The following is a 24,850-nucleotide window of genomic DNA, read 5'->3' as shown; positions in this document are numbered from 1 at the left end:
GGGAAGAAGCTGTTCCTGAATCGCTGAGTGTGTGCCTTCAGGCTTCTGTACCTCCTCCCTGATGGTATCAATGAGAAAAGAGCAAGTCCTGGGTGCTGTAGGACCTTAATAATGGACGCTGCCTTGCTGGGATACTGCTCCTTGAAGATGTCCTGGATATTCTGTAGGCTAGTACCCAGTAGCCTATTCTGTAGGCTAGAAGCCGACTAAATTTATAATGCTCTGCAGCTTCTCTCGGTCCTGTGCAGTAGCACCCCCCCCCCCCCAATACTAGACAGAGGTGCAGCCTGTCAGAATGCTCTCCACAGTACATCTATAGAAGTTTTTGAGTGTATTTTTTGACATATCAAATCTCTTCAAACTCCTAATGAAGTATAGTCACTGTCTTGCCTTATTTATAGCTGCATCAATATGTTGGGACCAGGTTAGATCCTCAGAGATCTTGACACCCAGGAACTTGAAACTACTCACTCTCTCCATTTCTGATCCCTCTATGAGGATTGGTATGTGTTCCTTCATCTTACCCTTCCTGAAGTCCACAATCAGCTCTTTTGCCTTACTGGCATTGAGTGCAAGGTTGTTGTTGTGACACCACTCCACTAGTTAGCATATCTCACTTCTGTACACCCTCTTGTCACCATGAGATTCTACCAACAATGGTTGTATCATCAGCAAATTTATAGATGGTATTTAAGCTATACCTAGCCACCCAGTCATGGGTGTATAGAGAGTAGAGCTGTGGGCTAAGCACACACCCCTGAGGTGCACCAATGTTGATCATCGGTGAGGAAGAAATGTTATTCCCAATCTGCACAGATAGTGGTCTTCTGGTTAGGAAGTTGAGGATCCAATTGCAGAGGAAAGTAGAGAGGCCCAGGTTCTGCAACTTCTCAATCAGGATTGTGGGAATGATGGTATTAAATGCTGAGCTATAGTCGATGAACAGCATCCTGACGTAGGTGTTTGTGTTGTCCAGGTGGTCTAAAGCCGTGTGGAGAGCCATTGAGATTGCATCTGCCGTTGACCTATTGTGGAGATAAGCAAATTTCAATGGGTCCAGGTCCTGGCTGAGGCAGGAGTTCAGTCTAGTCATGACCAATCTCGCAAAGCATTTCATCATTGTAGATGTGAGTGCTACCGGGAGAAAGTCATTAAGGCAGCTCACATTATTCTTCTTGGGCACTGATATAATTGTTGCCTTTTTGAAGCAAGTGGAAGCTTACACCCGTAACATGGAGAGGTTGAAAATGTCGTTGAATACTTCCACCAGTTGGTTGGCACAGGTTTTCAGAGCCTTACCAAATACTCCATTGGGACCTTCCGCCTTATGAGGTTCACTCTTTTTAAAAATAACCTAACATTGGCCTCTGAGACGGAGATCACGGGGTCATCAGGTGCAGCAGGGATCTTCACAGTTGTAGTCATATTCTCCCTTTCAAAGCAGGCACAGAAGGCATTGAGTTCATCTGGCAGTGAAGCTTCACTGCTATTCATGCTATTGGGTTTCGCTTTGTAGGAAGTAATGTCTTGCAAACCCTGCCAGAGTTGTCGTACATCCGATGTCACCTCCAACTTCCTTTGAAACTGTCTCTTCACTCTTGAAATAGCCCTCTGCAAATCATATTGGTTTTCTGGTACAGGCCTCGGTCGCCAGATGATGAATGCCACAGATCTAGCCATCAGCAGACCTCCTGGTTCATCCTGGTTCATCTACTTAAGAATGAAGAATGGAAAAGTAAATCATTTAAATAGAAACTACCACGTGTTGTAGTACAAAAGGATCAGGGTCATAGTACAAAACAAATGCAGTGTATTTGTTGGCATTTATTAAAAAGTGCATAAAGAGTATAAAAAGATTTTAATGCAACTTCATAGAAGGGTGGGGAGAGGACACCTTGGAGTAGTTTTATCTCCATATTTTAGTAAAGATATCCTTACATTGTTTCTTGGGATGAAGGGAATGATGTATGAAGAAATGTAGTGCCTATGTTTACTGGAGTTTGGAAGAATGAGAGTTGCTATTGAAACATACTGTCCACACAGATCATTTCATTACAACAATGCATTGACAAATGCAGAATGGAGTGCTATAGTAACAGAGAAACTTACTATAAAGTGAAACCTGACAGTATAAATGGCAGTGATGCTTCTCTCCCCAATGAGCTCAACTCTTTTTAAACACACTTTGAAAGGGAGAGAAAAAAGAAACTACACCTATGTGAATGCCCACACCATCTGGCAACCTTGTGATCTCTGTCTCAGAGGCCGATGTCAGGACATCCTTCAACAGGGTGAACTTTGCAGGACGTCAGGCCCTGGTATACCTGGCAGGGCACTGAAAACCTGGGCTGATCAACTGGCTGGAATATACAAGGACATCTTCGACCTCTCACTGCTGCTGTCAGAGTTTCCTACCTGCTTCAAAAGGTCACCAATCATGCCAGTGCCCAAGAAGAGCAGGGTGAGCTGTGTCAATGACTAGCATGTAGCAGCAATCACATCTACTGAGATGAAGTGCTTTGAGAGGTTAGTCGTAGAATTTAGAACCTGGACCCACTGCAATTTACCTATTGCCACAGTAGTGGATGCAGTCACGCTGGCTCTCCAGTTGGTTTTGGACCATATGGGTGGTAGCAATACATATAGCACTGTTCAGTAGTCTTAGGCACCCTAGATTTATTATATACTTTCAGAATGTATGGCCTCCACAGAGTCCTGATCTTATCATCTTTGAGGCTGTCTGGGATTACCTAGAGAGACAAACGAGAAAGCTTGGAACGACCTACTAGCCAATTTTCTTACTTTCTATATTCGTCGACTCATGCTTTCACCTGTGCACATACTAAATGCATCTACAATCTCGTAGAAGTCAGAGACCAGGGAGAATGTTTGTATAACCAACACCACTCTTCTATCCAGCTGATTAGAGAAAAAAAAATTCATTCTGATCTAGGGAGATTATTTATGCATTTAGAGATTCAGTGTGGAATTGGCCCTTCTGACCCTTTGAGCCACACTGTCAGCAACCCTGGCCTAATTTAAAGCTAACCTAGTCACGGGACAATTGACAATGACCAATAACCTACTAACTGGTACGTCTTTGGACTGTGGGAGGAAACCAGAGTAGCCACAGGGAGCCCATGCATTCCACAGAGAGGACGTACAAACTCCTTACAGAGGACGCCAGGATTGAACACTGAACTCTGACACTACAAGCTTTGCACTAACCGTGTCACCACTGCAGTGCCCTAGCAGATATATCCCTCTGATTCAGTCCATTGTCATTTTCTACTACTGTTTGCATTGATCTTTAGTCATCCCTATCTTTAAATGCTTGGACAGCATAGTTAGCTTGTTTGTATTTGTAACACGGTCTCTGGCAAAAGCTGATTAATTAAGGATCATATATTTTAGAATTTCTAAACTGCAATGTTTCCATGGTTATGCAATGTTTCTATGATTGTAGAATCTGAAGGAAAATGTTTAGGTTATAACGCAAGAGATAACTTGTAATTACTGATTAATATTGATATAATAAAATACTGGTTAAAGTTCCTTTACATGGATTTGATATTGTCATCAATGAATTTCCTGTTTTTATTTTCCTTTAGGCTCTTTAGCTTTCAGGGATTGAATTTTGGGATGGGTAGAAGGGGTAGTGGAGCATTTAACCCTTGGATTATTAGAAAACTCACCAAAAAATAATGGGAAGTAATGTCACCCACAGAGCAGTTCTTTTAAGATCCTGCCTACAGGTGAAGCAGATATTACATTTCATTTGATGCAAAAAGTGGAATGCAGGTCCATTCTCACCACTCTTGCCAACCTCTATTTTTAATTCCTTCCTCTGTGGGCTAGAATTTCAAAATGTAATTGTTGCGTGATATAGACAACGTATCTCAAAATTGGGTGTGACATTTGCTGGCAATTCATAACTGCCTAGATTTACAAACTGTACGCTATATTCCAGTGCATTCAATGACTTAAAGATCGGCCCTGTATAGCATCACAGTCAATCCTTTATTTCAGGTCTCTGGTTGGCAACAAGGGCATTAGCAACTAGGTGGGAGAGGATAAAGTGAAACACAGTTCTGTTGGTTGGAGCTGGGCATTGAAGAATGAGGTCAGATCTCATTTCAGATTGTGTTGATTTTAATTCATGAGAGGACTATGTGTGAACATTAAACCTACATGTTAACATTGGGATCAAATCCCAAAGAAGTGCAGAAATTATGGGTTAGGTGGAAGATTTATCTCTGCACTTTGTGACACGACAGCACAAGCTTTCAGTGCTTTTCAGCCCTGTTAACTGTACAGTAATAACAGTGATCATAAGTGGAAATCCATTTGTTGGTATGGGTGATGAGATTGATATAAAAATCTATCAGATGCTTGAAGTCATCTGATTCCTTTGATACCGTAAAAATAGAATTTTGTCTTCCATCTTAAGCTATCATACTGTCAGCATTTGTCCTTGGATAATGCTGTTTCTTAAAGGAGTCAGCACAATATGAGCACAGGAAATTTTGCAGATGCTAGAAATCCAGAGCAGCATACACAAAATGGTGGAGGAACTCAGCAAGTCAGGCAGCATCCATGGAAATAAACAAACAGTCAATGTTTTGGGCTGAGACCTTTCTTCAGGATGGGAAAAGAAGAGGGAAGACGACAGAATAAACAGATGGGGATAGAGGAAAAAGGATAGCTAGAAGGTGATAGGTGAAGCCAGGTTTGTGGGAAAGGTAAAGGGCTTGAGATGAAAAAATCTAATAGGAGAGGAGAGTGGGCCACAGGAGAAATGGAAAGAGGAAGAGCACTAGGGGGAGGTGAAAGGCAGGTGTGAAGAGGTAAGAGGCCAGAGAGGGGAATATAAGAAGAGGGGAGGTGGTGGTTTTTTTACTGGAAGGAGAAATTGATATCTATGCTATCAGATTGGAGGCTTCCCAAACAGAATATAAGGTGTTTCTCCTCCACCCTGAGGGTGGCCTCATCATGGCAGGAGTCCATGACCATCATGTCAGAACAGGAATGGGAATCGGAATTAAAATGTGCCACTGGGAAGTTCTGCTTTTGGCAGGTGGAGTGGAGGTGCTTGATGAAGCAGTCCCCAGTTTACTTGGGTCTCACCAATGTAGAGGAAGCCGCATTGATAGCTGAACCCATTTGAGAATATCAATACTTGGGTCAGCTAAATAGTGTGCTGGTAGTTGGAGAATAGGGTCACTTTTCATTGTTGAGATTTTAAATGTAAAAGCCTGTATAGAATTGTTTGTGTAAAGCTTAATCATACACTGAAGGGACATTATATACAAAAACATTACCTTATTCTGGTACATTTATTCTCAACAAGATATACTGAGGCAGTTAGGGCCAAGGAATTGAAAGTTAATGAGGAGATTGAGAGCATGAGAAGTGTCATGGATTTACTGTAGGTGGGAAGGGGAGTGAACCAAGGAAGAGAGAATGGAATGGAGGTATAAGGACACAAGTTCAGTGGGGCAGGAACAAGCAGAGACAATTGGTCTACCCAGATAGATAGGTTTGTGGATCTTGGGTAGGAGATAGAAGTGAGCAGTGTGGGGTAAAGGAGCTACGAGCTTGGCATTGAATGGTAGTTCTCCAGAGTTGAAGAGGTCAGTGATGGTGTCAGTGACAGTTTTCTGATGATCTGTGGTGGGGTCCTCTTCAAGGCGTAGGTATGAGGAGTTGTCTGAAGGCTGCTGCCTGGCCTCAGCATGTTGGAGATCAGTCCATCACAGTACAACAGTATCCCCTTTGTGCAAAGAGCACAAATATGAATTATGTTATTCATGTAATTAAATTGCTGTACACAGTATTATTGATTTAGGACCATAAGTGATTGGAGCAGATTTAGGACATTTGGTTCATTGAGTGTGCCATTTGATAACAGTGGATTTATTTTCCCCCTCAAACCCATTCTTCTGCCTCTTTCCTGTAACTTCTGACACCCTATTAATCAAGAACCCATCAACCTCTGCTTTTAGATACACCAAATGACTCAGGCTCCACACCATCAGTGCCAATGAATTTCACAGATTTATCCCCCTCTGGCTAAAGACATTCTTCCATATCTCTGTTTTAAAGGCATGTCCTTCTGTTCTGAGGCTGTGCCCTCTGGTCATTGACTCTCCATTATTGGAAACATCCTCTCCATGTCCACTCTGTCTAGATCTTTCAATATTCAGTAGGGTTCAATTAAATCCTCCCTCTTTCTTCTAAAACTCCAGTGAGTACGGGCTCAGAGCCATCAAATACTCAAACGTTAACCATTTCATTTCAGGGATCATTCTTGTAAACCTCCTCTGGACCTTCTCCAATGCCAGCACATGATTATTTAGATGTAGGGTCCAAAACTGTTCACAATATTTCAAATATAGTTCAACTAATGGCTTATAAAGCAGCATTCCATCCTTACTTTTATATCCTAGTCTTCTGGAAATGCTAACATTGCAGAAACTTCGGCTTCCACCTCAATTTTTGAATTTGCTCCCCGTTTCAAAAATAGTCTGTACCTTTATTCCTTCTACCAAAGTGTTCCTGGTGTTGTCTCCTCTACATGGGCAAGGTCAACCACAGCCTTGGAGACTTGTTCGCAAAACAGCAGAGCTCTACACTTAGTAGCCATTTTATTAGGTACACCTGTACAGCTGCTTGTTATTGCAAACATCTAATCAGCTAATCATAAGCCAGCAACCTAGTGCATAAAGACAAGCAGACATGGTCAAGAGGTTCGGTTGTTGTTCAGACCAATCATCCGAATGGGGAAGAAATGCAATGATCTCAGTGACTTTGACCGTGGAATGGTATTTGGTGCCTGATGGAGAGGCTTGAGCGTCTCAGAAACTGTTGATTTCATGGGATTTTCATACACTACAATCTCTAGACTGTACAGAAAATGCTGCTCCATCTGACATTCATCCCTGCCTAATGGCCCCAATATCACTACCCTTATCAGATTCCAATACTGATAGTATTTGTGTCCTTGCTTATTACTTTTCAGCCTTTGTCTCCACCTTCACTCTGCTTGGCTCCATCCATCTCTGCTTCCTCCTTTCTCCCACTGACTCCTCCAATCATCTACTATTTATCTTACCCTACCCCATTCCCTCTCTATATCAGCAATCTTCCCTCCCCACTCTCAATCGTGATGCAGAGACTCAACTCAAGATGTCAGCAATTACTATTCTCAGCTCTCCCCCCCACCCCCCCCCCCCCCCACCACCATGCAGGTGCTGCTGAACGCACCAAATCTCTCCAGCTATTTGTTTTCTTTTCTAAAACACAGTCTACCTTTTCAATGCTTGTGACATACTGTTCTTGCACTTGTAATAATTTAAAAGCTCTGAAACCAGGTTCTGTATTTTATTGGATATCCATGCATAACAGAAATGTCTTGACTTTCCCAAACCTTAAAATGCATAATGCTGCATTTCATTTCTGAAATGAAGGAAATAACACAGACTGACTATTGACTTATTCTCCTAAACAATGGAAATTACTCTGCAACCATTTGCCCTGGTCCCAAATCTGCAACCTTAATGTCTGTGTGGTATGTATAGTATTTCGAATAGTTATGTATTCAGTATATCTTGTTGAGAATAAATGTACCAGAATAAGGCAATATTTTTGTATTGTCCTTTCAGTGTATGATTAAGCTTTACACAAGCAATTCTATACAGGCTTTTACATTTAAAGTCTCGGCATTGAAAAGTGACCCTATACTCCATCTACCAGCACACCGTTTAGCTGACCCAAGTATTGATATTCCCAAATCCCTCCAGATATGCCTTTCCTTTCCATGGCCTTGCCCTGTTTATATGTGTTTCATGTGGCTGATTTCCTTTTTGTGCTCCTTATTGCAACTGTCTTTGCATGAGTATGGTCAAAAGTGTAGTTGTGCCTTGTGTGCTTCAGAATTTCAGACCACTGATGTTCCTACGAAATGTTTTTCGGTCTGCCATGACCTACACTAACTGTTCAATGTATTTAAACAGGCACTAATTTCTAGGTGTGAGTCCCTTAAATAAATACATGAAGAATCAAAGAAACATTGCTTTTGTACAATTCTTCTTCATCAGTGGGCTCTAGGGGACCAGCATTCGTGATCCAGCTTTTTAGCATTTTCATTGCTAAATCATTAACTCTATCCTGATGGCTGAACAGTGAACTATGTTTTCATGGGTGTGTACCTTTCAGTTAAAATCCAGTCTGAATAATTGTCGAGATAAAGGGACGCTGTGGGCAGTCATTTTTTTTCTGTCACACATATCCTTTGTTCCCACTTGTTACAATAAATTGAAAATTTATTTGCATTGAATCAAGAATTGCAAATCTTTGTTTAAATCACAATGTTTTGAAGAATCTAAGAAATCTATCCCCAGTGAGATTGTTGAATGTGGAGTGGGTTTTCTTCACAAGCATGAATGGCACAGAAGTTAAGGTCAGCAGTTCAGTAGCAATTGAAAGAAGCTGTGCTTGGCAACCTCAGCCACTTGTCTTTATCCTCTGGGATATTTTTCTCAGTGGCAGATAAAGCTTGTTTTAATGTCTCCAGTAAGAGGTTTGATTTTGTGACACAAATTCATGTTTTTGTTTTGAACATTTAAAGTAAATCAAATATAACTTCACACAGGCAAAGGAGTTCTATAGAATTATTTTGCATTCAGTTGCTACAATGTATGTATGTATTTATATTTATATATATATATAATTCATGTTCATCAATAATGTGGTAACATCAGCTTTTAAATTGTCAGTTTATCTTATTTCTTTGTTGTTTTGTACTGTTTATTTTTCATAATTTATAGGTTTTTGGCTTTGCAGTATACTGCTGCTGCAAAATAACTTCCACATCATGCATCAGGGATAATAAATCTGATTCTGATAAGTACCAACAACAAACCATTTTTGTCTGATTACTTTCTTTAAAACACCTGCATAAAACATTGGAATTATTTTTTATAATATCGCTCACTGTGTGTGTGGCTGCAGAAAGATTACTATTTTGTTACTGGTGTATGTTCTTTTATATTTCACTGCCCCTGCATCCTCAGAAGTCTTTAATTTTGTTTGAGGTTTCCAAATTGTTTAACTTGGTTGATCATCAAATGTTTCTCTCCAATGCTCCAGTTTCATGCTTTTATCTTCCCTTGTGATATAGATGATCTATGAAATATTTTTGGTAAAAAGAAATCTAATTTCCAATTTTGTAGGGTGGAAGAGTGAATCTTTTGAAAAACAGCCTGAAGAGTAGACAGAACAGCAGATTTTATGTTTTCACATGCAGGTTCATTATATAATTCAAAAGAGAGACAAAGATCCTTTGACATGAGTATAGTGCCTGTCAAAACATTACTAGCTTGAGTTTATCTAGCTTAAGAAGATTTTGCTCAGTAGACTTGATTGAACTTGCGCAACCAGAGGGGAGGGAGTTCAACTTTGGTGATTTAAGTGGTTTTTTTGCTTCCATGTACTAACCTGGCAGTTGGTGGGACCCTAAGGAATAATTAGTTTGGTTGAAGGAAAAGTTATTATTGTACTCAGATATACTGCAAGTACCATTGACAGCCTGACTGAATTTCATTTGCATAACTTCTGTGATCTTCCTGTTCAATGCTTATACATTATTGGGGTATGAAGTGAGCTGTATATAGTACCCTACAAACTAACTTTGAAAACAAAATGCCTGATGCCCGAACACAAAGATTTGAGTGAATTGAGCCAGCATATCCAAGTAGAACCACTCCACATCCACAGTAAGCAAAGCCTCAGGACTTCCGCCGATACACAATATACTCTTTTGTTAAACTCTGTGTCTGTAGAGTCCACAGATAGAGCCTGATATTACTGGAGTATCCACACATTACAATGGGGAATCCAGCTTTCCAATCGTATGCCAACCAGGAATGGCTCAGATTTGGAGTCCCCATTCATTTGAATGGGAATTTCTGTCTAGGTGATTAGGCAGAAAAGTGTAATTTAAGCAGATTTTTTTTAACCTATTTGAATTAATTTTATTTTAAAGCACTCCAGCTGGCAAGTCCAGGCAGCAGATTGAATCCACCCAATGCTTATTGGAAGATAAAGTATTGAAACAGAAAAATCTTCCAAATAGAGCAAGTTAGTGCGAGGTGGCCCTGGAGGCAATTAATGTGCTACAAACAACCTGGAAAATATGGAGAAGTAGGAACTTGCGTTCACTTGTGCAATTATGTAGTCTCTGGTGCACACACAAAGTATGTTGCTTCTAGAATTTAAATTTCTGTCTTGGGGCATTAAGAATCCAGCACCAGATGTACTGAAGCCTGCCAAATGGAATTCATGCACAACGCTGTAGGCAGCTAGTAACCTTTTGTGGAATCTCTTCTGTTCCTCTTGCACCTTAAACATGATAAGGAATGCTATTAGATGTAAACAGCATTTTGATGCTTGGCACAGCATATTTGACAGTGAACATTACTGACTTTTATTGGACATAATTTAATTATTTCCAAGCTTGTTTTAGTTGATTTGTGAAATAAATGTTTATTATAAGACCAAAAGAAGTGGGGACAGGATGATGCCACTTGGATCTTAAAGTAAGCTTGGTCATTTAATAAGATAATAGTTTATCCAACTTTCCTCAGTCTACTTTCCCACCCTATCTCCATAATCTTTGGTTCCCCTATTGATGAAAAATGTTGCTTTGGTTTGAATATATAATAGATTATCTACATTTATTGCAAGTGTTTCAGTACATATAACTTTGTAATACATATAAATAAGTGAATAAAGAAGCATTCTTTAAAATAGATAATCTATTTCTTTATTCACTTGCGTATAAATTTTTACAATGTTAATACAAAGTTGCATTATTAGAACACTTGCAATAAAATCAGGTTGCCATAAATTGTGTTGAAACCAGTTCACAGCGAGAAATAAAGAGAAGGAGCAGGGAAATGAGATGTGTGGTTTTCTTTAAGCAAAATCTCAATTGGTAACTGAAGTAAATTTGGAGAAAATTGTCTTTGAGCACTTCGTACTAAATCTATCTATGGCATTTAGAAAGGTTGCTGTTACGTGACAAAGGATTTTATTTAGGTATGTATTACAGCAAAATTGTTCCAAATAATGATGCCTAATGCATTGGGACTATTGTGCAAAATGAACAGAGTCATTGGTTTCATGTGCTTTGACCTTCAGTAATGCCATACTTGAAGTCAACCAAAGATTGCCTCATGTCATACTGCCCAGGCCTGAGTTGCCCACACACACATTGTTTCAGAAAAGAGAAGCAAATTCAGCAGCGGGCTTACACTGTGTTGTGACATGTGCAGTCTGTGGAATACAGAATTTAGTTGAACTCTTTCCAGAGTTCTGGCTTTTTCTATAGTTGGCCACAACATTTTAATTTGTGACATTTTAGTCCGTACCCACAATAAATTTTTAAAACTTTTGTAAAGAAGTTTCTAAATGGAAAGTATATACAGTTTGATAAAATGTCAATGGAGAATAAGCTTAATGCTCTAAGACTGCAGACTCCTCAATTTTGTCATTTGGCTATTCTGACATAATCAGTTGTTTTTTCATTTTTCAAGAAACAGTTGTCCATTGTCTGTGAAAGTGCTGAAATACTATTGAACTTTTGCATGTGATTTCAGGGAATCATAAAGATCCATTTTTAATTTATTGATAATTTCTCCAGCCTGGATGTAGTCAGTCACACAAAAGTCAATTACAGTTATCTTGTGAGCCATTCACATTACAGGTCTTGTGCTGCTTTCAGGTTGGAACTATGATCTTCAATATTCTTGAGGCCCCTTGGGAAAGGTTTTCTTTGGGCTCCTTTTGTACTTTCCTGCTTTGCACTCTAATCTTTCTAATCTTTGCACACTCTGTTTGTTATGCCAGTCATGATGTATTACAAGGGGAATCACTACAAGGTCCTGTGTCCTTGTCCTGCCAGATTGCACAGTCTATATTATGCCTGAAGTATTTCTTAAGCACCTGCTATGCTGTTTCTTGCTGACATTTTCAGCTTGAAGTAAGTGTAGAAAGCACAAAGCACTTCCAAAATGACCACATGTTGTCAGCAAATAACTTGATGGTTTCTTTTAAATAAAAGTGATAACACTGGAGGGTCGTGGGGCAAAAGGTGTAGGATATAAAGGCCTTACCACTTCTGAGTGCTCTGCCATACAGCTGGAGGACTGAACTCCACAATGGAAGCCTGCTACCTGATTGTTATTGTGATCTGAATCCTTCTTAGAAATGTTTGTGCTGTTACCCTCAATGTTATTGTAGCTGGCTATTGCATTTCTGTTCTGCTATGGATTCCTGCAAGAAAATGAATCTCGAGTTAGTATATGGTGACATATATGCACTTTGATAATAAATTTACTTTCAACTTTGAACTTTGATTCACTTTGTCGGTTCAACCATATCATATTTTCCCTTTGTCTTCTGCACCTTTAAGAAAACATTGAATACTTGTTCTTTGCATCTCTGTACCAGTGAGAAAATAATGAACAATGTGTTGGGAATGCTGATTTTTTTTTGCCATTTGCTCTTAATTTTGTTTCATAGTTTTCCTGGATTTCGCCAACTTCCATAATCTACAATTGTTTTTATTTAGGAACAGGAAGTGCAGTTTTACACAGAACCTGTACTACAACCTTTAATTATTTTGTAAGACTCTGAATTTGCTGTCTCCACAGTTTGTTTTCATTCATTTCCTTTAATTGACAACCTATTTACAGCTGATACATGCTGCTGTAAGTTACACAACAGTTTGTCACAGTTAGCAATTAATTCCAATTTTCTGCTTTGATCCCATTCCTGCATGTGCTAAATGATTCCTTCACAAGCTATTAAAGGTGTTTGATAAAACTACATTTCACTAGAAATAGGAATGATAGGTGGGATTTACAGCTGGAAATAAATTATAATAACTTTTTAAAGCTGTAAAATAAAAGCTCATAATCAATCCAGTTCAGTGCCTTGAAGCTCTGATCAACAGAATAACGAAGAGGCGATATATTAGAAATGTTTTGAATGAAGTAAGACAGACAATTTTCTATGTCTGAAAATCACTTAATGACAAAGGGCTTCATTATGACTAAATATATCTGCTGAGAAAAGGTGTGGCACACATTCTACAAGTGTTGACATTAACATCCAGTTAGCAGAGAGAGAGTAGATGTTTTTATCTTATTAAGCATAAGATTAGAAGATATGAAAATTCTTTTTTTAGTTTTTTTATACATTTTCTACATAGCTACAGATAAAAAAACCCCAGATCAAAATGAAGAACATTGATACAGTGCAAAAATAAACATACAATAATAATATGATACAAAGAAAGATAATTGAGAAAGCACCCAAATTGAAGACATGTAAAATTAGTATCCTCCCCAAGCCCCGCAACAAAAAAAAACTCCAGACCAATCACAACACAATATAGAGAATATAAATCAGGACAATCAAACCCCCAAAACTGTAAATACACTTAGCAACAGAAGATATTAATGCCTACTACCAAAAAAAAAGGAGCTGAAAGCAAGGGACCGAAAAAAAAACCTTAGTTAAGAGGAAGGTTATGAAAGTACTCAATAAAAGGTCCCCAGACCTTATGGAACTTTAAATCCGAATTAAGAACTGAATAATGAATTTTTTCAAGGTCTAAGCAGGCCATAATATCGTTAAGCCATTGAGCATGCGTGGGCGGGGCAGCATCTCTCCATCTAAGGAGGATTAAACGTCTAGCCAGGAGAGAGGCAAAAGATAATATTCGACACTTAGTCGAACTCAGACGTAAATCTGTCTCACCCCAGAAACCGAACAAAGCAATTAAAGGGTTAGGTTCTAGGTGGTGATTCAGAATATACGATAACGTTATGAAGACATCTTTCCAAAATTTCTCCAAGCTAGGACAAAACCAGTACATATGAATGAGAGAGGCCTCGCCCCTTTTGCATTTATCACAAAGCGGACTGATGTTAGGGTAAAATCGAGATAATTTAGATTTAGACATATGGGCTCTATGAACAATCTTAAACTGTAAAAGGCAATGGCAAGCACAAAGAGAGGTTGAATTAACCGATTTGAGAATTGAGTCCCAAGTCTCATCAGATAAGGAGGTATTTAAATCATGCTAGAAGATATGAAAATTCTAAAGTCTCAGAAAAAAGCTCAAAGGAAGTAAAATAATTTTCTTCATCCGAAGGTAACGAATCTCTGCTACCGGCAATCTGGGTTGATAACTGTTCAGAATTGGGAACTGAAGGGAAAAGAAATGATTGGCAACATTTCTGAATTTCTTTTTGGGTGAAATAAATTAGTTAATAGACCATAAGATAAAGGAGCAGAGTTAGGTCATTTGGGCCACCGAGTCTGTTTCGCCATTTCATCATTGCTGATACAATTTTCCATTCAACCCCAGTCTTCTACCTTCTCCCCATATTCCTTCATGCCCTGACCAATCGAGAATCTATCAATCACTGCCTTAAATATATATAAAGACTTGGCCTCATCAGCTGCCTGTGGCAAAGAATTCCACAGATTCACAACTCGCTGGCTAAAGAAATTCCTCCTTACTTGCATTTTAAAAGGACGCCCCTCTATTTTGAGGCTGTATCCTCTGGTCTTAGACTCTCCCACCATAGGAAACATCCTCTTCCACTCTATCAAAGCCTTTCACCATTTGATAGGTTTTATGAGGTCACCACTCATTCTTCTGAATTCTAGTGAATACAGGCCCAGAGCCATCAAACAGTCCTCATATGACAAGCCGTTCAAACCTGGAATCATTTTCAGGAATCTCCTTTGAAACCTTTTCCAGTTTCAGCACATCCTTTCTAAGATAAGGTGTCAAAACTAATCACAATACTCTGAGTGAGATCTCACTAGTGCTTTATAAAATCTCAATATTACATCCTTGTTTTTATATTCCAGCCCTCTTGAAATGAATGCTAACATCACATTTGCCTTCCTGACCATAGATTCAACCTGCAAATTAACCTTTAGGGAATCCTGCACAAGCAATCCCAAGTCCCTTTGCACCTTGCTTTTTTGTATTTTCTCCCCATGTTGAAAATAGTCAACCCTATCATGTCTTCCACCAATCTGCATGACCATACACTTCCAGACACTCTATTCCATCTGCCATTTTTTGCCCATTCTCCTAACTTAAGTTCTGCTGTAGCCTCTCTACTTCAAAAGTACCTGCCCCTCCACCTATCTTCATATAGTCTTCAGACTTTGCAACAAAGCCATCAATTCCATCATCCAAATCTTTGACATGAAGTGTAAAAAGAATCAGTCCCAACACAGACCCCTATGGAACAGCACTAGTCACTGGCAGCTAGTTCCCACTTTTTGCCTCCTGCCAATCAGCCACTGCTTTATCCATGCTAGAATCTTTCCTGTAACATCATGGGCTCGTAGATTGTCAAGCAGCCTCATGTGTGGCACCTTCTCAAAGGCCTTCTGAACACAAGATCGACCGATTCTCCTTTGTCTATCCTGCTTGTTATTTTTTCAAAGAATTCCAACAGATTTGTCAGGCAAGATTTTCCCCTGAGGAAACCATGCTCACTATGGCCTATTTTATCATGTGCCTCCAAGTACCCTGAGACCTCATGATTAATAATCGACTTCCCAACCACTGAGGCCAGACTACCTAACTATGGAGTTTCCTTTCTTCTGCCTCTCTACCTCCTTCAAGAGTGGGGTGACATTTACAATTTTCCAGTCTTCTGGAACCATTCCAGAATCTAGTCATTTACAAAAAGTAATTACTAGTGTTTCTGCAATCTCTTCATCTCTGGGGTGTACACCATCTGGTCCAGGTGACTTATCTACCTTCAGACCTGTCAGTTTCCTAAGAACCTTCTCTCTACTTTACGCACTTCATGACCCCTGACACCTGGAACTTCCACCATACTGCTAGTGACTTCCACAGTGAAGACTGATGCAAAATTTTTATTCACCATTTCCTTGTCCCCTATTGCTACCTCTCCAGCATCGTTTTCCAGTGGTCCAATATCCACTCTCACCTCTCTTTTACACTTTATGTATCTGAAGAAACTTTTGGTATCCTCTTTAATATTGCACATGTTCACATTTAACACTTTCAGTCCTGTATTCACCCTTTTCGATTTTGTCCACCTTTTACATTACAACTTATCCTGTTGACTGCAATTTTGTCCTATCAACACCCTCTCCCTACTATACATTGCCTTTGTTTGTTAACCAGCTACCTCATCTTCAGCACTATCATCCACCTTTCCTATGATACTTCTTGCATTGAACTATATGTAGCTCAGGACTCTAGTCACACCACGCTCAACCTTTGATTCTTAACTTTGTCTGAGATCTTAATAGTGTCTGCCTCCACAACTTCTCCACCAACTGATCTGGCACTCTGGTTCCCAACCCCCTGCAACTCTAGTTTAAACCCCACTATGCAGCAGTAACAGATCTTCCTGCGAGGATATTAGTTCCCGAGTTCAGGTGCAAACCGTCCTGAATTAAAATTTAGTTATTCCTGAACTAAAATTTATAAATGATGCACTGGGATGTTTGTAATGGAATAAATCCTTGGGTAGAATGGGCTTTTCAGTAGTCATGCCATTTTTTTCATTTAAATTAATATTTAAATAGGATTCTACATCTTATTTTACACCAAAGGATGGTGTTACAAAAGCAGCAGCAATGAATATGAAACTGAGACAGGGTTTATAAACAAATCCCGAGATTTATTAACCTCTACTCAAAACTTAGAAAAGTAAACAAACGACTAACTTAACCGGAAGTTAACAGTTAGGCGGCAATATTTAACAAACAGTCAAACTTAGAAACTGTTCTTAACGAGTTCTCATCCAAGCACAGACTTAAAGTGATAAATTCAAGAATCCATATGATTTATACAGTCATTAAGGAGAGACTTCCCCAAAACAATGATTCCTTCGAAGTAATGACGAATCTGCCGATCCCACAGCCGACAGATGCCGTGTTCGTAGAAATCAGGAGGAAATTAAAGGAACTGGCCTTTTGGCTGGAGGGTGGTCACTGCACAAACCTTCCTGACTTTGCAGGGGTTTAACTTAAATGTGCATGCCACAATTCCTGAACGAAGTCACAAAGGTCTACCATTCCCCAAAACGCTGAACAACATTAACTCTATCCAATCCTTTGAACTCGGATAACTCTGGTAATGACTTCACTCTCTGATACTAGACTGTAAGGGAAAAATAAATGTGTAACAGACAACACCGGTGGAGCCTCCACACCTCTAACTGGCAACAACAACATTGCACAAAAATAAAAATGAGAACAGCGTCACTGACCGCGAATTAGTTTAAATACCATTTGGAACATGCCATCACGTGACATAACGTCACCCCACAGTCATGAGACAATTACATCATCCCACTCACAAGTCTATTACATCATCTCACTCACAAGACCATTACATCATCCCACTCACAAGACCATTACATCATCCCACTGTCCCGTGTTCAAACTGTGAGCATGTAACAATGGAAAGAAATAGATTTATTAAAAAACTTAGGATGAATAGAATTATTGAAAGTTAATTTTTTTTAAAGTTGCTTCATTGTTATTGTCACTGGCAAATTTTATCATTCATTGAGAATTTTGGAATATTTTCCTTTGTGAAGGATGATGCCCATCTCTTCAGTTCGGCATTGACACACAGAAAATAGATCACAATTCGTTTTTCCAACTTTGGCCTTATCTCCTCCTTTGATATTGAGCCATTTTGTGAAAGGTTTTGATAGGATGCACAGGAAATTAACCAGTCTCTACTTGTTTAGTCAGAATTATCTTCATATTTCAGACACTCACAAAGGGTAATGGATCGTCAACAAAAGTAAGAATTTAGCATTGCAATTGTTATCCAGGTAGTCAGCAGAAAAGATCAAAGTTTGTCCCTCTCTGGCTCATAATGCACATGTATTGGGCCAAGGTGAGAGAATCAAATGAATCAATTTATATATTGTTGCCTAGTATAGAATGCAGGCTGCTGTCAATCAAAATGTTGACATTTATGTTGGCATCACAGACAGGAGAACAGAACTTGATGTAAATGAACAATACAATAGTCTACAGGTAACAATCTGTCTTTGATTAATACATGGCTTAATAATGATTAATAAATTTATGGATTTTGTTAGTTTGCCCTGATTTATTTGAAGTAATCTACCGCTTTGCACTCTCTTATTTAAAACATAACAGAAAGCGTAAAATTTAACACTTAAAGATTATGGTGACATTTACACTGATCTGACGTCTTTTTTTCTGTTGCTTTGGGACTTCTGTATTATGATTCTGTACTAATGAACTATGCCAAGTTTTTAAGTATACTACTTCTCCTTTAAGCCATGTTGTCAAGAGTATTAATGAAAGCACCAGGGACAAAGATATAAATCCCTAGGAAGTCTAATGTTACCCATTTACAAGATTATAAAGAGAAACAATCAAATGCTAGCAAATATATGATCCTTCAATTAGTAAAAAATATTGTAGGTTAGTATTCTTGTCATAAGAAAGCTGAACAATGCAAATGAATATAAATTAAGTCTTTTGACAGAGAGTAAAGTTTCAAAATTTGTTATATTGGAACAAATGGAGAAAAAAACAGCATTCAATAGTAAATACTTTAATTGTGTAATAAGAGGAAGGGTGGGGGCAAAACTAAAGGAGAGCTATTGTGTCCAATATTTGAATTCCATAGGTTGAATGAATGCTATACACATACAGTTTCATTGGTTCTGTTACTTGAAGATGTTATTGCTTGCTAGATGATGTAACTTTGTTACTGTTACCGAAGTTACTATCCTCATTTTTGGTTTGTCAATTATTGTCTGCTTTGTACATATCAATTCGGTTGGATCAATATTCATATTTATGAAAATATCACAGTGAATAACAAAGCTTTATTTTCTATCCAAAATAGAGGAAATTTTGGGAGAAAATAATGTTTCTTGAAGATTTCTATCACCCATTAGTTACTTATGCTATGATTCAGGGACATCCAAATGCAGATAAGTTTGTTTAGTGGAAACAACTTTTGCTGAGATGGAGTGAGATTTGTTATTTTAGGTTAAGCAAAATAATTTCCCCTGCAGTGATCCACAACAAAGGATTAACATTGCTGCGTCATTTCAAACTAGATGATCTGTAGTTAATTACAAGGTACAAGTAATAAGAACTGTGTACTAAAACAAATTCCTTAGATGCTGCCCAGAATAATGCTTCTCCTTCCAATAAAATGGTGTATCTTTCATGTGCTGGTATTTCACAATATTGATCCAGCACTGTACAATTGCCAGTGGGCAAGTGCTGTATGTTTTTGTCATTAAAAATGAATATTCAAACTTGTTCTCATATATGCTTCTCCAGACTTCTCACTAATAGCAGCTTGCAGTCACATGGCTTCCTTTTAATGTGGTATAATTTTCCAACATATTTCACAGTCATATTACTGTTCAACCTTTGAAAGCAAAACACAAGGAAATCATAGAATAGGTGGGCACACATAGAAAAGACAGCAGAACTTTCAAAGGCAGCCTGCAATCTTATTTTGAGATGCCAATTATTAATTCCCATGTAGTAGGTGGCCATATAACCAAAGCCACAAATTTCTACTATTCCACTTTTTAAAGAAAGAAATTCAATGATCAATTATCATCTTGTATTGACACACTTAATTTTTCCATTTACTTTGCTTTCCAGGAATTTCCATCTGTCAAGGTGGATCTGAATGTTTGGCTTCCTGCAAGGGCTCCAGACTTAATCCAAACAATATTTTCACTTCATTTTAAAATCTTTTTATTAATTATTATTGAAGATTAACAAAAAAAGATACATTGAGTCAGTATGTCATTATATACAATAAAGAATTAAATTAGCAAATAACTGATTAACAAAGCTAAGCAATATATCAATAATAGTAAGAGAAAGTAAAGTGTTAAGAATAATTTTTTGAAAGAAAAAGAAGGGGAAAAAAAAGAACCCCTACTAACTAAAAAAAAACCCTTCTAACTGAAAAAGAAAGAAACAAAAAAAAACCCATTGGGAGCACAACCCCAGAGCTATACTTCATACAAGCTTCCATAGAAAAAATACCAATCTCCCAACTCAAATCCATTTTTAAAAAATTGGAAGGAAACCATATTAATTAACTCAAATCAAATGATAGTAGCAGGCGAATGAACCCCACCTTTTCTCAAAATCAAATCGAGGATCGAAAGTTTGACTTCTGATTTTCTCCAAACTAAGGCATAACATCACCTGAGAGAACCATTGTATCAAAGGTTCAAACAATATCCAATATTGTTTTTAAATAAATATCCAAACAATATTTTAATTTAATAAATGGCTATTAATTTATCCTTTTGAACAATTTTATATAACAGGTGGATAAATTTAATTTACCAATGGTACATAAAATCTGATCATCTCCCTTTTTTAAACTCTGATTTGGGCTTAAGCAAAACTAGCCACAATCTATATTGGCAACCCAAATTTTTAGCCCTATGCTTAGTTCCTCTTGTTTAAAACTCTGGACTAGTTCCTGACCTGGATTATTACTGGTACTCTCTAGAACTACCTTGCGTTATCCCTCCTATACCTTTGTGATCTTTCTGCAGTATTTGGTGTGGTTGAGATGATTTAATCCCCAAAATTAGATGGTTAAATATGTTCTGTCATTCTAGCAAAGCAGAATTCAGGCAATGCACATTCAGAAATGGGTTTTCTTCCCTCCTGTTTTTCCTTAATTTTAATTTTCCTAAAGGACATTTCTTTCCACTGCCTTTTCCTCTTGAAGATGCATTGCCACCATTTGATTTCTGTTCTTCTGTCCAGCCATTCACTTAAATTGAAGCAGATCTTGTAAAATCTTGTGTCCTCTGTAACAAACACCATGCTTTGTTCACCACATCTTATTTTTTGGCTTGGTAAATGCTAGCTTTGAGTGGATGACCATTATAGATTACTATGATTTAGAACCAACTTCATGTCTTGTTCATCAAAGGATTGGCCATTTTCAATGAGATTTTAAGACTGATGTATGAGACTGTTTTGGTGGGTGTAAAAGATCCCATGGCATTTGAAGTAAACAGAGCCTGTCCATAATCTGTCCAATTCTGACTTCCACTCAATCAGTACCCACATTTGCAACTATCAAAACTGGCTCTTGCTACCCATTCACAATAAGTTTTAAGTGGAAGTTGTAAACCCTTCTGTACATAACCATGTATCTACAGTATCCTTAAGTTATTTGTCTTCCATCTCAATCTTCTGATGCCAGTAGTTTGTGCCAGATCCTTTTACCTTCATGAAAGAATCAACAACTATTTTGGCAAAACACTCTAAATTCCAACCCCAAGTTGCTCTGCCTTTCTTCCTTATATTAAATAAAATCAATATAGGTTTGTGTAGTTACCCAAATGCATCAGGCAGAGATTAATATTTCATTGTACATTGTGGTTAATTATATAACTTTGCAAGTTAGAATGAGCAAGCATTCTGGTTCATAGCTTAGGGGAAGGAAATGAAATTGGTGTATGCAGTTGTGAAGACAAAAGGAGCAAAAGCAAAACCAACGTTTATGTAATGCCTCTCAACTCTTTCAGATGTGCCCTAAATGTTAGTATTTTAATGTTGGATTTAGCTTTTCAGCCAAGTAGTAAAGCAGTAATGTTAATCTGAGTATAGTTACTGCACATATAACCTAAGATTTGCGATTAAGACATAGAGACATACAGCATGGAAAAAGGCTCTTCAACCCAAATGGTCCTTGCCATCCACATTATTTTCTCTATTAGTCCCAGTTGCCTGTGTTTGGCCTATAACCCTCCAAGCACCTCCCTTCGACGTATCTATCCAAATGCCTCTTAAATTTTACAATTGTACCTGAATCAACCATTTACTCTGACTATTTATTGTAGATACTCATTATCCTCTATGTAAAGAAATTCCATCTCTGATCTCTTTTAAATTTCTTCTTCTATCTTAACTTGTGTCAGTGGCCATTAGCCATGGACTCACCAGCCCTGTGACCATCCACCTCATGCACACCCCTCATGATTTTAGAAATCTTTTTGAGGTCACCCTTCAATTCTCCTGCACTACAGAGAATAATGATTCAATGTTTTGAATAATGATTCAATGATGATTCAGATTCCCTGAACTTGCCTACCCTGTACCCTATGAGGAACATGATGAAAGTGGATAGAAAAAGCTTAAGAAGATGGATTTCATTGCACACTTTACTTTATTGTCACCAAACAACTGATACTAGAGCGTATAATCATCACAGCGATATTTGATTCTGCGCTTCGTGCTCCCTGGAGTACAAATCGAAGTAAATATAATAAAAATTTTAATTATAAATCATAATTAGAAAATAGAAAAGGGAAAGTAAGGTAGTGCAAGTCAGGTCCGGATATTTGGAAGGTATGGCCCAGCTCCGGGTCAGGATCCGTTCAGCAGTCTTATCACAGTTGGAAAGAAGCTGTTCCCAAATCTGGCCATAAGAATCTTCAAGCTCCTGAACCTTCTCCCAGAAGGAAGAGGGACAAAGTGTGTTGGCTGGGTGGGTTGGGTCCTTGATTATCCTGGCAGCACTGCTCCGACAGCGTGCCGTGTAAAGTGAGTCCAAGGATGGAAGATTGGTTTGTGTGATGTGCTGGGCTATGTTCACGATCTTCTGCAGCTTCTTCCAGTCTTGGACAGGACAACTTCCATACCAGGTTGTGATGCACCCTAGAAGAATGCTTTCCACAGTGCACCTATAAAAATTAGTGAGGGTTTTAGGGGACAGGCCAAATTTCTTCAGCTTTCTCAGGAAGTAAAGGTGCTGGTGGGCCTTCTTGGCAGTGGACTCTGCTTGGTTAGACCAAGTCAGGTCATTTGTGATATTCACACCGGGGAACTTAAAGCTTTTGACCTGTTCCACCTGTGCACCACCGACGTAAATGGGGTTGTGTGGTCCGCTACTCCTTCTGAAGTCAACAACCAATTCCTTCGTCTTGCTGACGTTGAGGGATAGGTTATTGTCTTTGCACCATGCCACCAGGTTCTTAATTTCCTCTCTCTACTCCGACTCATCATTACCCAAGATACAGCCTACAATTGTGGTGTCATCAGTAAACTTGTATATTGAGCTCGATGGAAACTTGGCTACACAATCATGGGTGTACAGTGAGTACAGCAGGGGGCTGAGTACACAGCTTTGTGAGGCACCGGTGCTCAGAGTGATTGTAGAGGAGAGCTTGTCCCCTGTTTTTACAGCCTGGGTCCTGTCTGTGAGGAAGTTGAAGATCCAGCTGCAGATCTGAGAGCTAAGACCCAGGTTCTGGAGTTTAGTGAGCCAAGTATATTATTATCTGGTGTATAGGTAATGAGAAGAGAATAAAATAATATTCTGGAAGCTCTCAGCTGGTCATTCAGATTTATGGAGAGAGAGAAACAAAGTTAAGGTTTGAAGGCAATGATTTTTCATCCTTTACTGCCTGAGCTGTCCAGAGGTTTTCGTTTTGATTTTGAACTTACACAATGTGCTGCTTTTTGCTTGCTAATGGTAGGGAGGCCATGTTATGAGCATATCCAGATAGGCTAAAATTTGTTTCCTCAAAATGGTTCTTAACAGGGAAAGGTACACAGATGAAGTATTGTGAAGATGCTGTACATTAGTAAGACCAGACATGAGTAAAGTACATAGCCCATTACTGAACCATCTCTGAGTTCAGGTTTGGTACCTTTCAGCTGGTGATTCATTAATGATGTGATTTCAATACTGATGAACAGGAAGAACTTACTAGCCCCTCAGAATAAGGTATTTGACGTGGGGCATGAGAAATAGATTTGGGCAGACAATTTAGAGCTCATACTAGAATTAACCAGCTGAAAATTATCAGAAAGGTGATAACCAATTCTACAAATTGTTAAGATTAAGCTTCAGTGCTGCTTGTTTAGCCACTTGACCAATCAACACATGCAAATCATCCCGCCTTTTATATGTTGTATTCCTGTTTTATATAAATATACCGTCTGTGATCCAATAAACTGTACCATTCCACAGGCCTCTCTGGGTTATCTGTGTAGAAGTAATAGTTAAAATCTTATACAAACACTTACATTGTGACGCAGTTTTGAAGTATAGCCACTACACATTTTACGTACTGCGCTCAGGAACAGAAATGTGATAATGACGAGGTAGTGGGTGGATCTTACAACACACTTTAGCATTAATACCGGGACAGTTTCCCTGCTGCAGTGGGCCTAGGCCAGCGGTGGCATTCTCCAGCCTGCATTCTGAACTGCTCACTGCCTCCACATTGCGCTGGTGGATTCCTCAATTCTTGGCTGCAGTTCTGCCCACTGAGTCTGAGCCAGGTTGAACCTGAGCCAAGTTAATCCTGGCAGAAACACAGCAGTCCCATTCAAAGCAACAGGGAGAATGGGCCACTGGGAGAAAGGTAAGGGAGTGCTTCTCAAAAAAAAAACTTAATAAGTGTGTTTTTTTAATTGCTTCAACTTAATTTTTTCTTGACTAGTCACACATATATTTGTGAATATCGGTCAGACATCTACAAACATTTGCTGACAATGTTAGAATTGACAGCTGACAACCCTGGGCCCGCTCTAGGTGGTCATCAGAAGCATTCTATGATGGCAGCCAGCTATCTAGGATTACAGAACTACCACAAAGCAGTCTGCCACACCAATGTGTTGGTGGCAGAGTTCCTGGTGGAAAACCATACCTGAGGCCACTCTAAAATAGTTGTCAGTCAGCAATCTAGAGAATTATCATATTTGC

General features: G+C 38.7%; 1 protein-coding gene and 1 long non-coding RNA gene across 3 annotated transcripts in view; one reads left to right on the top strand and one right to left on the bottom strand.

Moving 5' to 3' along the window:
• Positions 1 to 24,850, top strand: part of atxn10 (ataxin 10) — a 195,290-nt gene that overhangs the window by 83,050 nt on the left and 87,390 nt on the right. The window lies entirely within an intron of this gene.
• Positions 388 to 24,488, bottom strand: LOC140734767 (uncharacterized). The gene is made up of 3 exons (XR_012100610.1): positions 24,169 to 24,488; positions 12,177 to 12,336; positions 388 to 1,713 (listed from the first exon to the last, which is right to left on the bottom strand). It is a non-coding gene; the product is annotated as an uncharacterized lncRNA (long non-coding RNA).

This window comes from Hemitrygon akajei, chromosome 10 (assembly GCF_048418815.1).
Source record: "Hemitrygon akajei chromosome 10, sHemAka1.3, whole genome shotgun sequence".
In the NCBI taxonomy this organism is placed as follows: Eukaryota; Metazoa; Chordata; class Chondrichthyes; order Myliobatiformes; family Dasyatidae; genus Hemitrygon; species Hemitrygon akajei.
Note: the sequence above shows the minus strand (reverse complement) of the source record. Positions and strands in the feature narration are given on the sequence as shown.